The 16,768-nt window shown below is 40.2% G+C and overlaps 1 protein-coding gene across 1 annotated transcript in view; it reads right to left on the reverse strand.

The window, feature by feature from the left end:
* The window catches only part of ARHGAP42 (Rho GTPase activating protein 42), a 531,185-nt gene that overhangs the window by 302,352 nt on the left and 212,065 nt on the right, over positions 1 to 16,768 (reverse strand). The gene's annotated exons all lie outside the window — the stretch shown is intronic.

Here is a 16,768-nt window from a genome sequence, read left to right on the forward strand (position 1 = left end):
TTCCACTTATGGGCTAATATAGAAAAATGCTGCACTTTATTCATGCCTCCCAATCCACTAAGTGCTTGTGGTAATGGGCAATTGCAAAGAGCTTCAGGCGTACTCATCCTGCCTTGGAGATCCGTTTGAGAGGCTTCTGTGTTCATTGACAGGATTATTTGGCCCGCAGTTGACTTTCAAGCTGCATCAAGCTGAATCAAGTTGTTATTGCATTACCATTGACTTGTATTGGGAGAGATGCAAGCACTCCAACACAAGTACTAAAGCTATTCATGGACATTAGAGCAACCATCCTCAACCATATAAACTTAGGTTTCCTCAGTAGGTTGGTGGGGGTTGAGATGTGGATGATTGACCTTCCATCTGATGGTGCCTGCACGGTTCCAGGTTCCATGCCCCCTTTCACAGCCAGCAGCATGACACCTATGATCTCTTTAGCTATCTGTAAGGGTGGCATTCTGACTACCTCTGTAAAGTGGGCATTATTCCATTTTAAGGAGCACTGACCCCTGATGAAATTATTTTAGGAGAGGCTCCATGAGATCTGAAAATTATTTCAAGGGTTCCCCTGGGGGTAAAAAGATTGAGTTAAGCTGGCCTTACACTTGTAGAATTTTGTTCAAATTGTTGAACAAGAAAGTATCAAAATCATTCATCTGAGCATTTGATGGAGCTTTTACCAACTCTACTCATTTTGAATGACTTTTCATTTGAGTACAATATCAATGTCTTGATTCTCGATTGACAATGTGGATTAACTTTGCATGTGCATAACACTAGTTAAGATTTTTCTTATCCGGGAGCCAATTTAACAGATAGAAATTTTTCCATTACCTGTAGATTCAATAAAAAATGTCCATCTTTCTTCTTCGATTTTTATGCTCACTCTGCTTGAAAGTGATTGGTGATTCAACCACGTTAACTTTTTTTATAATCAAACGAATGTTCCAAAACTGGGAGTTTTTTAATGAACATCTACAGGTGCAAGGCCAGCTTAAGGCTTCATTAGAGCAGTCTTTAGCATTTAGAGCACATTGCAGCTGCGTTAGCGGTAAAGCACAGCTTATATTTAGCAGTGATTTACAGTAGTTTTAGCATTTCGGCCCCTAGCGTGGCGTTTTTAACCCCAGCTAGTGGCCACGGAAAGGGTTAATAGTGCCGGTGTAGTGCTGCTGCCGAATCGCTTTGCAGGCACTTTGGCAGCAGTGCCCATTCATTTCAATGGGCAGGAGCAGTGGAGGAGTCGGGTATACCCGAATCCTCCACTAGCCCTTTTTTTAACCTCCTGCCAGTGCAGCGCCCCAGTGTGAAAGCACTCGGGCGTTCACGTTGGGGTGGCAGGGGAGGCATTTTTCAGGCGCTTTACAGGTGCTATTTTTAGCCCTTTAGCTAGTGAAAAATGCCTCAGTGTGAAAGGGGTGTTAGGGCAATAAAGAAGGGAGGGGGGTAACATAGCATTAAGCTAACCCATGACCTAGGAAAACAGTAGAAAATGGGAAATATTTTTTAAAGCATTTCAAACCTATTGGGTTATATTCCCCCTCCCCCCCCCCCCCAAACACTTGTTAGGTGCTGTCATGTGCTGCTCCATAGACACGGGTCATCACCTGATCCAGCCAAAAAATGTTGGACCAGCTATCATCAAATGTCCTCAGACACCATGTATGAAAGTTACAGTGTCAGTGTAGATTTTAAGAAGTTATATTAGATTTTTCCAGGCTTTTTATCCTGGAAGAACTCTTGAAATATTTTCAGGCCTAAGGGGACTCGTGTAAAAATTATTTTTAGCAATTGGTGATATAGATCAATGCTTTTCTTTCCGAGCCCCTAACTCTTCTCGGCTGCTGTGTGTACAGTATATCTAAAAGGTATAATATTATAATTCAAAATATACAGCACTTACATCTACTTTTACCCATAATTATTAAAGTATCCTTATGCATACAATTCCCTAATGTGGTAAGTGACTAAATAAGTGATAAACGTGTTTAAATATACACTATACCCACCCATTATACAATTACACGGCAAGTCGAGTTAGGCCGCGTACACACGCGGGGACTGTTCGCTCAACTTTGTCCGTCAAACAGTTTCAGCGAACAGTCCGCTCAAAATTAGCATGGACGGACTTGCCCACACACGACGAACGAACAGTTTGCTGAAACCGTGCGCGATGACGTGAACGGCACGTACGACGGGACGGAAAATACGACGTCCTATACACTGCATTACAACTTTCGGCGTGTAAATCCTTTCTGAGCATGCGCGGAACTTAGTTTGACGAACAAGCCTACACACGAGGGGACTGTTCGCTGAAACCAAGTTTCAGCGGACAGTTTTTCGGAATTTCCGAAAAACTTTGTTCAGCAGACTGTTCGCTGAAACTGTCCGCTGAAAGCCCACACACGGGCGGACTGTCCGCCGAAACACTGTTCAGCGGACAAAGTTGGGCGAACAGTCCCCGCGTGTGTACGCGGCCTTAATGTCAAAGAGCTCAATTTTGATCTCATCTGACCACATCGCTTTTTCCCAATCCTTCTCTGAATCATTTAGATGTTCATTGGCATGTCTGTACATGTACCTTCTTGAGGAGGAGGACTCACTGTGTTTGGAGGAAGAAAAATTCTGACTATGACCCTAAGAACACCATCCTAAAGTCAAGTACGGAGGTGGAAACATAATGCTTTGGGGATGTTTTGTTTCTCTGCTAAAGGTACAGAACAACTTTGCCGCATTGAGGGGACAATGGATGGGGCCATGTATTGTAAAATCTTGGATGAAAACCTTCTTCCCTCAGCCAGAACACTGAAGATGGGTCATGGATGGGTCTTTCAGCATGAAAATGACTCAAAGCATTCCAACAAGGCAACAAATGAGTGGCTCAAGAAGAAGCACATTAAGGTCATTGCATGGCCTAGCCAGTCTTTAGACCTTAATCCTATAGAAAATGTATGGAGGGAGCTGAAAATTCAAGTTGCCAAGCGATAGCCAAGAAGCCTTAAGAATTTAGAGATCTGTAAAAAAGAGTGGATCAAAATCCCTCCTGAGATGTGTGCAAACCTGGTAACCAACTACAAGAAACGTCTTACTTCTGTGCTTGCCAACAAGGCTTTCTCCACCAGGAACTAAGTTATGTTTTTCTTGGGGATCAAATATTTATTTTACTCACTGAACTGCAACTCAACTTATAACATTCGTATCATGTGTTTTTTTTCTGGATTTTTGGTTGATACTCTGTCTCTATCATTTAAAATGCACCTATGATAAAAATGATACACCCTTAATTTATTTGTAAGTGGGCAAACTTACAAAATCCGCAGGGGATCAAATAATCCCACTGTATCTCTCCCGCGTTACAAAACAAAGAGAGTTCCCAGATTTCCAACAAAAGGAAATGTTAGTGCATTTAGCTATGCATGGATGAAAGGAGGACAACCATGGAGAAAATAGACAATGTTTTAAAAAAAAAAAAAAGATCTGTAAGTTCAAAAAAGGAGACAGTTGGAACCTATGGTGTTATGGGTTGTGTGTTATCAGGATTGTCAGATCCAGCGTGGATATACAATGTTTCTATTTTGATGTACATGCGGTTATTTGAAGCTAGCAATTTAAAATTAAATACTGCTTGTCAGAGCAATAAAAAAAAAACTGTTTTCAGCAAATTTGCATTTGGCGTCTATTTAAAGAAAAAAATTACCATGTAAGATAAATGTAAAAAAAAAAAAACCTCAGTAGGAAACTCATGAGAAAATCACCAGACAAATATAATCATGCTTAAAGTGGTTTATTTGGAAAGGTTCTTTGATGGTGCCATTCAGGCCTTGGGCTATTAATGTTAAAGCCTAACCCTAGCCAAGGGGAACACAAACATACAAAAAAATGGCAGACATTTGAAACCCTACCCATGCTATCCAAAAATTTGATAAAAATAAATTCTGGCTTGAGTTGGGCTTTGATATAAAGATGTTCAATTTGTGCTTTAGTAAATTTAAGAAGCCTATTAAAAAGCACAATAGTGGGCATCTGAGCACAGAGTACCTCTCTTTTGCTACCGTAGAGCTGCACTTTTCTTCCTCCAGTGCATGTGGAATGGACAGAGAGATGTAAACATTGCACTATCCACAACCAGGCTAGGCAGCATAAAGGAAGCATTACCCATTGTGTCATGGATCATTTGGGACTACTTCAGTATTTAAAGAAATCCCTGGGGGTTCTGATGATCTAGAAGGTGTCTCGGAGGCCGGAGCCAAACACTGGAATACTTGTTGCAACACTTGCCCTCTGGATCTCGGCTGGTACTGTTGGGCAGTTTGTGATCTCTGATTGTATCCACATAAAAATTGTATTTTATATGACAATGATCTCACTTCCACCCAACACAGTACACAGCTCTCTGCAATGCTGAATTATTGGGCTAGCATATTATTTTTGCTGTTGGAAATTATATATCATAACAGATTCATGATGGATAATGAAAAAAAGCTACGAATAGAGGGCCATACGGACAACAGACAATGTTACGCGAGCTGGACTGGCATCAGTTTACATGCAGCTCGCTCATTTTGTGCTTGCTTTTTTCAGAATTCACTCAAGCACACAATCATTTTTTGCTGTGTTTCAAAGGTTATCATATTCCCTTCCACTGAGAAGAAAATTGACCCTTGCCTCTCCTCATCATCTACTAAAATGAAATGTTTAACAAATTACTACTCTCTTGCATATTCCCCAAATCTTCATCTTATATGACAAAATAGGAATGAGAATCAGGATCAAATCATGCATAATAATGCGTCAATTTACCAGAACTAAAGTGGTTCAAGAGTTGCAAGAACTTTGAGATACTTACAAGGTGGTATCAATGTCCTTGCCCACTACATTAAATCTTTCCCAGTGTCTCTTATGTTTGTTGACAGTGTCATACCAACACTGGCCCAGTGACACACATTTCATGGGAATGGCTGAACCATTTTGGGACAAGGTCTTCAACACATTTAGCTAAGTACCTACATCTAATGCTCCTTGAACCCCCAGGTAGACGAATGCCACATACACACGACCATACTTTCCGGCAGAAAAGGTCCGACGATCTTCCCGACAGACTTTTGACAGCGCTATGATGGACTTCCGACCAAACACACATGAATGGACCAAAGTCCGTTCGATTTGAACGTGATGACGTACGACAGTGCTAGAAAAGGAAGTTAGCCAGTAGCCAATAGCTACCCTAGCGTCGTATTTGGTCCGTCGGACCAGCATACAGACGAACGATTTTTCGACAGAAATTGATTCTATCAGACAGATTTGAAACATGTTATATTTCTAGGTCCGTCTGAATTTTTGAGGAAAAAAGTCAGATGAAGCCCACACACAATCATAATATCCGTAAAATCGTAATATCGGAAGGACTCCGTCTGACCAGAAAGTTCGGTTGTGTGTACGCGGCATTATTCACTATGATCCAAACCTACCTGTCAACTATAAAAATGATTCTTTCTCATGGCAGTGAGGACAATCATCCCCAAACACTGGACAGCCTCAACCACACTAACCATGCAAGAATGGATACACAAACTTAACCTACTGATGGGTATGAAAAACAGCTCAACTATATGATAGATGTTTTCAATTCTCTTCCCGATTGCTCTTACAATCAATCCTGGCTTATGCGATGAGTTCTATCATAAGAGCCTCGAACTGTGACCAAATGGGTTTTTCCCTCCTTCCCAAATACTCAGGCACCCCCCCCCCCCCTTCCTACTCTACACTTTAGGCCTCTTTATCTCTTTTTCTTGCTCTAGTAATTTCCTCAATTCATCATTATCTCGCTTCACTGTCAGCTTCTTTTTGGTGCAACCTGCTTTCCCAAAGGGGCAGAGATGGTTCTATCCCATGAGAAGATCAGTCTGCCCTTCAAGTCCTCTCCCTCACACAATGCCTAAAACTGACACTTTAACAGGTCACATGGCTCCCTGACAAAAAGTGATATTACTGTAATATAGAAGCATCCGAGTGTTGCTTTTTTTACTATACAAATTGGATAAGCCATTGATATATCGGAATGGAGCCAAATACCTTGCTTCTATTTATTGCCCTCTTCTGCTCTGTATTGTTTATTTTGCATTTGGTTGTTTGTATTGTAAAATACAATAAAGATTATAATATTAAAACAGTAGTAAACTCTCATATTTAATTTTACCTTCAGGTAAGATTATAATAAAGCTTATCAGTAAGTAAAATTACTATCTCCTAAAAGTGCACCGTTCCTTCAGAGCTGTGTGCTGCGGCCCAGACTCCCGTGCGCATGCACAAAAGCGGCATTGCGGCTCGTGAATCAAGCAACCAAAGCCTGCAAACCCAAAAGGAAGACCGGGTGGAGTTGGAAGCCTCTGCAGTGGTGACTGTGCACTGCTGGAGGGCTTTGTTTTAAGGTATGTTCTTCATAATATGCTAGTATGTGATACATACTAGCACATTATGCTTTTGCTTTACGGGGGGGGGGGCTTTTTTTTAAACGTTTACTACAGCTTTAAATTGGATGAAACTTTAAAGTCTAAAGCTAGATTGTAAGCTCTAACGAGCAGGGCCCTCTGATTTCTCCTGTATTGAATTGTATTGTAACTGTACTATTTGCCCTAACGTTGTAAAGTGCTGCGCAAACTGTTGGCGCTATATAAAGTCTGTGTAATAATAATAACAATACTAAAGCTGGCCGTACATATATAGACTTCTTTGGTTCAGCCTTCAGACAGAACATAAGAAATCTAACAGATTTCTCCATCCACAAATCTCCTGCCACCGCTGTTGTATTCTGACAGTCCACACTGTAGGTCAAAAATTTTCCACCCATCTTCTTCAATTTTTAAATTGAAGGATATCAGCTGGATTGGTGCCAACAGAGCCATCCACTGATAATATTTTGGCTGGTTCACTAGAAACTGGATGAAATTCACACAGTGTATGGCCAGCTTAACCCCAGACATTTTTCTTTTTAACATTGTATAGAGCGGGGAAGGATTAAAATTTTTGTGACCCCCTCCAATGGGGAGATTTTCCCTCCCTTCCTGTTTGTAACAGCTATATAAATGATAAGAGTCACCAGGACAGGATGGCAAATATACTGCTAAAAAAGGTTGCCAAACGTTCTACCCCATGTCAAATCACATGTCAAAATGGCCTGATGTGAACGCAAGCTTAAGGCGCCAGCATACCAAGTTATTTTGAACAATTTTGTGTTCCCAGTTTTGTGGGAACAGTTTGGAAATGGTCCCTTCCTGTTCCAACATGACTGCTCACCAGTGCACAAAACAAGGTCCATAAAGACATGGACGAACGAGTTTGGGTTGGAGGAATTTGACTGGACTGCACAAAGTCCTGACCTCAACCCAATAGAACACCTTTGGGATGAATTAGAGTGGAGACTGTGAGCCAGGTCTTCTCATGAAACATCAGTGCCTGACCTCACAAATGCACTTCTGGAGGAATGGTCAAACATTCCCATAGACACACTCCTAAACCTTGTGGACAGCCTTCCCAGGAGAGTTGAAGCTGTTATAGCTGCAAGGGGTGGACCGACTTAATATTGAACCCTATGGACTAGGATGCCATTAAGTTCATGTGCGTGTAAAAGCTGGCTTCCCAATACTTTTGACATTATAGTGCATGTTGTGAAATCAGTATAGCGTAGTAGCAATCCCTCAAAAAGGCTCTGGAGGGAGTAAGCACTTTTAGGATTTTGTGGCTCTCTGGAGCATTTACTGCTTCTGCTATCTTATTATGTTGCCATGTCCTTTACCTGTCAGTGCATGCTGTGTTTATCTTACAGCTTCAACACACCAGCACAACCTTGCCTAACCTGTACATGTGTTTTCTACAGGATACGGCAAAATCACACCCGCCTATCCGTATACGTTTTTCTTGTAAAGCATCTGGAGAATGGCCTGGAGTTAGAAATTCAGAAACAAATATCTAAACATTCTACCGCAAGACCCTGGGAGGAACTTAGTCTAGAGCGTGCCCTGCTCTCCACAATTCACGTCATGATGCATTCATTTATTATATATTGGGGTTGATTTACTAAAGGCAAATAGAATGTGCACTTTGCTAAGTGCAGTTTCTCTCTAGAAGAGCAGTTGATCCAGAGCTTAGTAAATGGGCAAAAGCTCTGCTGACTTCCGTCATCCAATCATGTGCAAGCAAAAATGCTGTTTTTTTTGTTTTGTTTTTTACTTTCCATGCATGTGATTGGGTGCTTTTTGCAAAGTGAAACTTTACCTCATTTATGAAGCTCTGGAGCAACAATAGTTTGCAAAGTGCACAGTCTATTTGCCTTTAATAAATCAACCTCATTGTCTTCTAAATCTAAGATCCTATGGATTATTTGTAAGACACTAGTACAGCTTTGAGTAAAATTATACAAAGCACTGATTCAACAAGAGGTTAGGCGAACATGTCCAAAAACACACAAATTGCGATCTTTACAGCAATATTAAACCTAAAAGCAATCATTTATTATTTTGCAGCTTACCAATTGTTAGATGCGATGGATGCATTTGTTTTCTTTTTTAGGCTTTCTTTCTTTTATTTTCACCTTGTGATCTGGCAAGCATGTCTGCTCTTTTGCAGTTAGATGGATAAGACAAACCATATAACACTGACAGGGGGGCTTGCAATGATCAGCTTGCATTTATTTAAAACATTTATCCCAAAAAGAAAAAAAGAACTGTTGCTGTAACTGCTTGTGTAACTGCAGTATGAGCTGGGGTTTGGCATTAATTTGTTACTGTATCTAAATCCCCTTAGACTGACAATGCTGCTGCCCAAAGGTGACCCCTATGCTCATTTATCCAGAGTGGGGATGCTCTAATGCAGGAGGTATGTTACTTGCCAGATCACCAGATGAAAACAAAGGGGGAAAAAAATCCAAAAAAAAGAAAAGAAAAATTCAACCACCACATCTAATGATTGGTAATCTGCAATATATTACATTTGTGGGTTTTGATAGAAAATTATTTAGAACCCCCAAATATTATAAATTTTCTTTAGCAGAGACCCTAGAGAATAAAATGGCAATTGTTGCAATTTTTTACGTCATATGGTATTTTTGCAGCAATTTTTTGGTGGAAAATACACTTTAATGAATTAAAAAAGAAAACAAAACACAATATTTACCCAAATATTTTTGTATAATGTGAAAGATGATATAACGCTGAGTAAATAGATAACTAACATGTCATTTTTTAAAATTGCTCATGGAATGGCAACAAACGACGGTATTTAAAAATCTCCATAGGCCATACTTTAAATGCATTTACCGGTTACCTGTTTAAAGTTACAGAGGAGGTCTAGTACTAGAATTATGGCTCTCATTCTAACAATTGCAGCAATACCTCACTTGTGTGATGTGAAAACAGTTTACATATGCAGGCATGACTTACATATGTGTTCACTTCTGCATGGGAACACGGAGGGATGGGGGCGCTTTACTTTTTTTTTTTCTTATTTATACTACTTTTTATTTTTTATTTTTACACTGTCTCTTTAAATTATATATATTTTTTTATCACTTTTATTCCTATTACAAGGAATGTAAAAATCCCTTGTAATAGAGATAAGGATGACAGGTCTTCTTCATGGAGAGATCTGGGGTCAAAAAAACTCCAAATCTCTTCATTACCTTTAAATGCAAAAGATAAAAAAAAGAAGATTTTCTTCTGGCCTAGACTGGAAGTGATGTCATGGCATTCCTCCGGTCCTACAAGGCCATAGAGTCGATCAAAGAGTATCTACTCTTTGATTACCTATGGGACCAGCTGGCTGCACCATTGAAACATTTCTTGGGCTAACTGGCCGAAACGGTAAGCCAGAAAAATACCTGTGAGTGGAGAGAGGGAGGATGTCCCCTCCATCAACTTCGGAAACCATTCCAGTGGCTTATGAGCTTCTCAGAATGGTTTCATGCCTTTGCAACCACTTTTAGCTTGAGCTACTGAACTCAACAGTCATATCCTGAAACAGGAATATTCTGTAAAATAGGTTAAAATTAATCAAGAGCCTGATGAGAAGGAGAGATTGTACCGTTCCAGGTGAGAATAATCCTTCCTCTGATGACTGGGTGCAAGTCCAGTCCACGACCTGAGCAAATGTTCAATCAATAGAGAAATGTTGACCGCACACCAGAATGTAGAGGACAAAATGTATTTCTGTATTCCAAATATAAATGTGCCATGACAAAACTGATACAGACAAGCAACAGCAAGGGTTGACGCGTTTCATAAATTAACTTCACTTCGTCATAACCTAAAAGTAATCTGGAGCACCACTTGCAATTGAAAATGAGATTGCTAAATATAAACAAGCTATATAAACTAATTAAAAAAAAATCCCCAAAATTTTTTGGGGATGGACAATAATAAAGACAATATATACAACTAAACATTCAGGTAAGTACATTAGACCTTAAGGATTACAGAGTGTGATAGAGTGATAAAGGGACATTGGTCCCAAAGAGAGACAGTTGGAAGCTGTGAAGCCTTTATGTGGTTTCAGCATTGGCTTTGAGCACGTGAGAGTCATGACGTGTTGGCTCGCTTTCTCCTGTTTTGTGGTTTCTAGTACAAGAAGGGTTTTCTGGATAACTCTCATTAATCATTTTCTAAGAGTGAAGAATATGTACATTTTTTCAGGAAAAGTTTTACAATGCTCTGAGCGGCCAAAGTCATTTTTACATTCAGCGCGAGCTGACAGTTTAAGACCATCAACACCCAATAATGTTTATACGTGTTTGAAGAGGCTTGGATGTACCTATAGAGCTCTCATTACAAACCTAAACTCTTTAAAGGTCTTATCAAGTCAACAGGTTCAATTGCCAAAACAGGAATGAAAAGCAGATCAGCTGGGATCGGTATCTGTACAACTTCCACTGATGGTTTTATCCGCCCTAATGAACCTGACACAATATTGGAATTCTTAGAAAGTGAGGTTACATTATGAAAACAGTGAACATGTTTATGAACAAATGCCAGACCAAAATACAGTTAGCTAATTTACCCCTTGGGTAACATTCTATCGTACAACCTTTGTTCATATAGGCAGTAAAATGGGTAGTTCAGCTGAATTTTTACTCCCCCCCCCAACCACCTACCTCCAATGGAATTTAGTGGCTGCTCAAGTGAGTGCACACTGCTAAAGCGACAATGGTTTGTATCACAGCACAGCAACTTTAACTTAGTTAACTAGCAGAAAAAAATGAAGTGCGATCTTAGCACATGTTTATCCACTTATATAGAGTGGGCACTCAGTGTAGGGCGCTGCTGACGTAACCAAGGAAAGAGCATATATCACGAGTACCAGGCAGGAGACACCAAGAAAGAGTTACATATGACAGCAGAAATCAGATCATATTAGAGTTATCATAAAAATCTTACATTTTTATTAATTAATAAAATTTATAAAATTCATATAATGTAAAAAAGTTGGCACAAGTTCAGGCCCAATTATCAAAAAATATGGCTTCACCAAGGCTGGCCTATAAGTAATCACAGTGATGAAATCGTCACCACACAAAAGAACACATAGACACAAGACAACAGTAAAGACAATTAAAACAAAAACGTCCAGACGCCGTGTGACGACACGCGGGCAGACTGTCATATGGTCAGCCGTCCAGTCACATGACGCCGCTTCTGTGATGTTCCCGGAAGTAGAGGATGCTATATGCGCATAGGAGATTCCTGACTGTGATCGGTTTGCTGCCAAACATCGGTCCTCGGACCACAAACCGGAGTACTCAACGGGCACAAACTTAAGTGATGATATACCAAATTGCCGAATGGAACCACGAAGGATGGAGACAAGCTGACACCCATTAATGAGGATGGTATAGTTCCCTCCACTACAGGGAGACTCTTGAGCCCAAAATATGATCTGATTTCAGCTGTCATATATAACCCTTTCTCTGTGTTTCCTGCCGGGTTGCTACTCGTGATATTAGTTAACTAACTAGCTTGACTAGCTAACTTGAAATTAACATTTTTTAATTCTGGAGGGCCACTAGACCTCCAGAAGATTTACCACCACCACCCTTCCTGACCAGTCCATTTTTTGCGTTGTGCGATGCTGTACCCAAACAAAATGTATGTCATTTTTTTTCCCACAAATAGAGCTTACTTTGTGTGGTTTTTGATTATCTCTGTGTTTTTTTTTTCTTTAAAAGACTGACAAATTTGAACAAAAAAACAAATTTTTTTACTTTCTGCTGTAAAACATATCCAATAAAAAAGAATTTCTTCAGACCAATGTGTATTCTGCTACATATTTTTGGTAAAAAAAAAAAATCCCAATAAGCGTATATTGATTGGTTTGTGCAAAAAATTATATTGCTACAAACTATGGGATATTTTTTATTTATTTTTTACTAGTAATGGCAGCAATCAGCGACTTATAGTGGGACTGCGATATTGCGGCAGACATTCGGACGTTAACTGACACTTATTGGGGACCAGTGACACTAATACGGTTATCAGTGCTAAAAATATGCCCTGTCACTGTACTAATGACACCAGCTGGGAAGGGGTTAACATTAGGGCCGATTAAAGGGTTAACTGTGTGCCTAGCTGTTTTCCTACAGTGTGGGAAGTTCTTTTAGTAGGAAGAGATTGAATTTGTGTCCCTGCATTCCCCCCCTCCTGTCAGAATGGCGATCTGCTTTGTTTACATAGGCAGACCGCCGTTCTGCCTCTCTACCTGATGATCGGCGAGTGTATAATCACAGAGGAAGCGAGTTGGTGGCGGTGTACACGCACGCCCCCTACCAGGAAGAGTACATACTATATATATATATATATATATATATATATATATATATATATATATATATATATATTTACATGAGACAACACACAACACAGAGGTGCTGTCCTGTCCTGTAGCAGTAAAACTGCTATATGGCCGACCTTAAGTGGTTAAATACTGTATTTTAGAGAGTACTCAGTGGAAACCAGGTAAACAGCAAAGCCATATTTCTCAAAGCCAGCCTTGAAAGGCCATTTTCATATAAAAATAATACTACTGAGCTTTTAAAGCAATTAATTTTGTATAGACATACGGTACGTTCTACATTCCTAAAGCCGGCCATAGGCGAGTTGAAAACCGCTTTAGCCTGGATTAACACATATGCGAACACAGACACTGCATGTGATTCGTACCCGCATTGCTGTACCGTTCACATGCGATGTCTGTGCAATGCAAATTCAGCCATACAGTTGTATGCCTGAACTTGCTTTGGATTCACACAAAAAAGGTACAGGAACCTTTTTTTCCCCCCCACTGGAATCGGATCACATGAGTATTGACACCCATGCGATCTGATTCATGTCCGAATTCACAGTTTGCACTGCGTTCTGTGAACCAATCTGGGGGTGTCATTAACTTTATATTGATAACTGCAGCGATTCGCAGAGGGCAGTGTGAACTGCCTGCGGGGGAGATGTGATGCGGGAATCGGAACTGGAATCACGCTGGTTCCCGCATAGTGACATTTCTTTTTTTTTTCTTGAGATACGATATACAATTAAATTGAATTCTCTCTATAGATTATCTATGGATAAACATAAATTACTCAGCCAGAGGAGATTTAATAAAACTTAAATGTAAATAGTACAATTTATAAATGCTCCAATGAAAAATGATTTTGACCTTCAATCGTTTCAGAAAATCATTGTTTCTCCGCTTATCTGCAGTCATAAACCCCTTGAAAGGCATCAGAGAATCAATTCTACTGCACTTATTAAGGCAGACTACTCTAAAATGACCTCCGCCCCTGTACTGTGTCTCCATTTAAAATATAAACGTGCCACTGGTCTCTTGCAGGCATTTGAGGGCTGGCAGAAATTGGCAGTGCATCTGTACATGTAGATTTCCATGCAGATTCTTCCAGCTTCTAATCTAGTGGTTGGGCACAATAGTGCCTCGCATCATTTGTTTGCATGCACAAGAATCCATTGTACATGCATGCATGTGCCACAAACTTTTTCATTAGCAAACTGGGGTTTATTTATGCCACGTACACACGACCGGACTTTCCAGCAGAAAAGGTCCGACGGTCTTACCGACGGACTTTCGACTGAGTTACGACGGACTTCTGACCGAACGGACTTGCCCACACACAAATGGACCAAAGTCCATTCGTTTTGAACGTGATGATGTACGACAGGACTAGAAAATGAAGTTCAATAGCCACTAGCCAATAGCTGCTCTAGTGTCGTATTTGGTCCATCGGACCAGCATACAGACGAACGGTTTTCCCAATAGAAATTGATTCCGTCGGACAGATTTGAAATATGTTCTATTTCTTGGTCCGTCTGAATTTTTGAAGAAAAAAGTCAGATGAAGCTCACACATGACCGTAATATCGGACGGAATGATTCCGTCTGACCTTTTCTTCCGGAAAAGTTTGGTCTCGTGTACGCGGCATTAGAGTGGAAACTAGAGAGTGCAAAATCTGGTGCAGCTTTGCATAGAAATCAATTAGCTTCCAGTTTTTTTTTGTTAAAGCTTAATTGAACAAGCTGAAGTTAGAGGTTGATTGGCTACCATGCACAACTGTACCAGATTTTGCACTTTCCAGTTTTTGGCTCGGTTCACACTGGTGTATGCTCCAACTTTGGGAGCATGACGTGTATAAATCAATGGTTCCCTACAAGAGCTGTCTTAACTGGTCTGACACAAGTCGGTCTGACTCTGAAAAAAGGTTCCTACACTACTTTGGTCCGACTTGGGCATGATTTCAGCCCATTGATTTGTATGTAAGTCGCATCAAAGTTGGATCATCGTCTTAACTGGTCTGACTCATGGCATGTTACTTGAGCTCTGAGGATCTTGAGGGAAAACCCCATGCCAAAAAAAGTGGCATGCCCCCCCCCCCAAAAAAAAATCCATACCAGACCCTTATCCAAGCACGCTATGAGTCTGGTAAAGGGGGGGGACGAGCGAGCTGCTCTCCCTTCTGAACCATACCAGACCCATGCCCTCAACATAGGGGTGGGTTTTTTTAAGGCAGGGGAGCTCTGCGCCCCCCACCCCAAAGCCCCTTATCCCCATATTGATGTAGAAAGTCTTTAGAAGAAAGGATTTTAGCCAGGTCTAAAATGTTAGACATAAAAACAAATATAGATCAATTTACCGAACAAAAGAAGAATGGTGAATAAAATATACAATGGGAAGGAAAGGGAAAAGGGTTGAGGCTCCAGAGAACATAGAACAGTGATGGCAAACCTTGGCACCCCAGATGTTTTGGAACTACATTTCCCATGATGCTCATGTACTCTGCAGTGCACTGGAGCATCATGGGAAATGTAGTTCCAAAACATCTGGGGTGCCAAGGTTCGCCATCACTGACATAGAAGCTGTTTGAAAACATCAGAAACCTGTTCAAAGAGGTAAAGAAAGTTTCAATTGTGAAAGTCAATCTATAGCGATTAAAGATGGAAACAACCGGTAATGAAGAGAAACTATTAAACTGTTGAGTTGAATATTCTGAAAAGTGATTACAGCGTAAATTAACTTTCACTTTATCAGCTAAATACTTTCTAAGTACCGTAGTTAAAATAAAAGGTATAGAAAGTCTTACAGATTGTTTTCTTTAAAAGCAGCCACAGCTGAGTAGAAAAGTCAGAGTCAGAGGCAGAGTCATATCCTGGCTCCAGATAGGGGATTGAGCTTTGCTTCCATACAGAGGGCAAGGCCCTACCCTGCAGGAGTCAGGCTTTTCTACTTAGGCCGGTGTTGCCAACCTACCAGATTAAAATTTACTGACACAAGACCCAAAATTTACAGGCACAGTTTTTACTGGAATTTCCAAAAGTTACAAAATTACAGTTTTAAGTGCAAATTAGAGTGTTTATACAAATACAATATGCAATTAACAATATGATTAAAGGTAGATAATAAGGCAAAAAACATATTTCTTATTTTTTTTTTTGATATAGTAAGTAAGTAGCTCAAGGACAGGACTCAGAAGGGCAAGACATTACAATGGGCGGCACACATGAAATTGACTCTCACAGTAACACTGACAGCAGTGTGCAGCAGCACAGATGATTATGAAACCTGACACATGTTCCCTCCTGAGTCACAGTGACAGTGTCTCTCCAAGGCAAATGGTCCCTCCAGTCTACTCCAGTCTAAACAGCACTGATGGTTCTGGTCCCAGCCTGCCTTGCTCCCATATCACAGACCCACACATAAGGCTCTGGCTGCTCTGCTTGGCTCCCTTGCACCATGATTTAGACTGGGAGAGAATATTGACATTGATAAACACATAACAGAAATGGGAATTCTTCAAAAAGACTGTTTGTGAACTCACTGCAAAGTATATTCCCACAGGCAATACGTTTAAAAGGCTAAAAATAAAACCTATGTGGCGTCCAAAGTTAAAAAAGCTATAAACAATAAGAAAAGAGCTTTTAAAAAATATAAAAATTAAGGAAAACTAGTGTAATTTAAATGTTACAAAGAATATAACAGAATATGTAAAAAGGAAAGCAAGGATGCAAAAACTCAAAACGAATGACAGATTGCAAAAGATAGTAGGACAAACCCCCAAAAAATATTCAAATATATTAATAGTAAAAAGGTCGGGTCTAAGCATGTAGGCACTTTATAAAATAATCTAGAGTGGGTGACTGGGGACAAAGAGAAGGCAAATGTATTAAATACTTTCTTCAGCTCTGTGTATACAAAGGAGCATGGGGGAGCTCATGTCCATAATGGG

The sequence above is a fragment of the Lithobates pipiens genome, unplaced genomic scaffold (genome assembly GCF_037356315.1).
Source record: "Lithobates pipiens isolate NorthernLeopardFrog02 unplaced genomic scaffold, aLitPip1_a1.2 Scaffold_16, whole genome shotgun sequence".
In the NCBI taxonomy this organism is placed as follows: domain Eukaryota; kingdom Metazoa; phylum Chordata; class Amphibia; order Anura; family Ranidae; genus Lithobates; species Lithobates pipiens.